The following is a 1,491-nucleotide window of genomic DNA, read 5'->3' as shown; positions in this document are numbered from 1 at the left end:
GAGAAGAGGGGGGAAAGAGAGTCACTTACATTTCAGGTTGCCATTCTAGGTCCCAGTATTCCTCCGGCTCTCGATATTCCCCGTAAGTCGGGAGGGCGAGACTTCCGTGCCTCGTCGGCGAACTTGAAGGTTGGACGTATAGCTGCCTCATCGAACATATTTCCTCGTGTTCGGCCATTTTGCTGATCTCTACGCCGGTAAGACACCCCAAACGGCAAAGTTCTATTTCTTCGTCTCCATCGTATCGTGCCTTGCATTTGCAGAAGTGGCGATGAAATCGGGACCACTTGACCCGGTGGTCTCGGAAGAAGGGGCACGTGACAAATCCTTCGCTGTCGATCTTGCATCGAATGAGTAGAGTTCTTTGAAGTGTCGAGGACTCGACCCAAGTTCTCTTTTATATGCTTCGATCGGGAGACCATGACGTCATCCTATCATAATAATAGTTTATTCAGGAACCGATGACGTCGGCGCATGATGATCGCCGCAGTACGCATGACGTCGTACACGGCGCCCCCTTAGTCAGGAACGATGACGAAATCAGGTACCTATGACGTCAGCACAGTACACCTTATTTAAGTTACACCGAGGGAAATGAAACCATTCGAATTCGTTTCGAAAAAGGTGATCGAGATGTACTCTTGGTACAACGATAACACGTACGATTGCCAACATTCAAACCGCCGCAGGAACAACCGCCGAAGAACGAACTGGCGCAGAAACAACCGTTACGGAATCAACCGAAGTCGCAGCATTCTCCCCGAGAAGTATTCTTTAACGTCGCAGACTATTCGTCGGAACGACCGCAAAAGCTTCGATCGAAAGGTTGCCGACCGTCGCTCAAGATAAAAGAAGTCACCGAGATCAGAGAAGGACGAAAGCAAAAGAAACCTGCCGGCAGACATCGTTTCCGTTCACAAAGAGGTAAGTAAAGACATATTTTATCTATCTGCCGTCACCCTCTGCGCCTGAGACGATAGCCTAGGGAAACTAACTTATAATTTGTTTAATTACTTTTCTGTTTCCCAGCTGGAAGATGTGAAAAGATCCATACGAAGGTTCAGGACCGATCTGTGCTGGCTGAACAAAACGCTGAACAAAATGGGACTGAAAGATTTGGAACACGACGTCCTGGTTCACCTCGATCGAGCTTGCAAGAGCATCGACGAACGTATCCAACGAGATGTATTTTCGAGCGAACGAAAGATACGCATTCGTGAACTGAAGGACGTCTACGAATCGATCGCCAGCAGCCGAACGATGGTGCAGGACATAAAAACGAGCTACGGCATGCGATGACAGAATCGCGGAGACATTATTTATTTTCGAATAACGCATTTTTTTATTATTAGATGTTGTAAATAAAATAACGTTTGTCAAGATATATTTGAAATATCAGATTATTTACAAAGTTTGAAATAAAATCAAGTTCAACGATACTTTTTAGTCTTCTTCGATTATTTAGCTTCGAATCTAAAGTTTCCTTTTTCG

Source organism: Anneissia japonica, unplaced genomic scaffold (genome assembly GCF_011630105.1).
Source record: "Anneissia japonica isolate Jap-2015-1 unplaced genomic scaffold, ASM1163010v1 scaffold288283_len76694_cov145, whole genome shotgun sequence".
NCBI lineage: Eukaryota > Metazoa > Echinodermata > Crinoidea > Comatulida > Comatulidae > Anneissia > Anneissia japonica.
The sequence above is the reverse complement of the archived record's forward strand: the minus strand, read 5'-3'. Positions refer to the sequence as shown.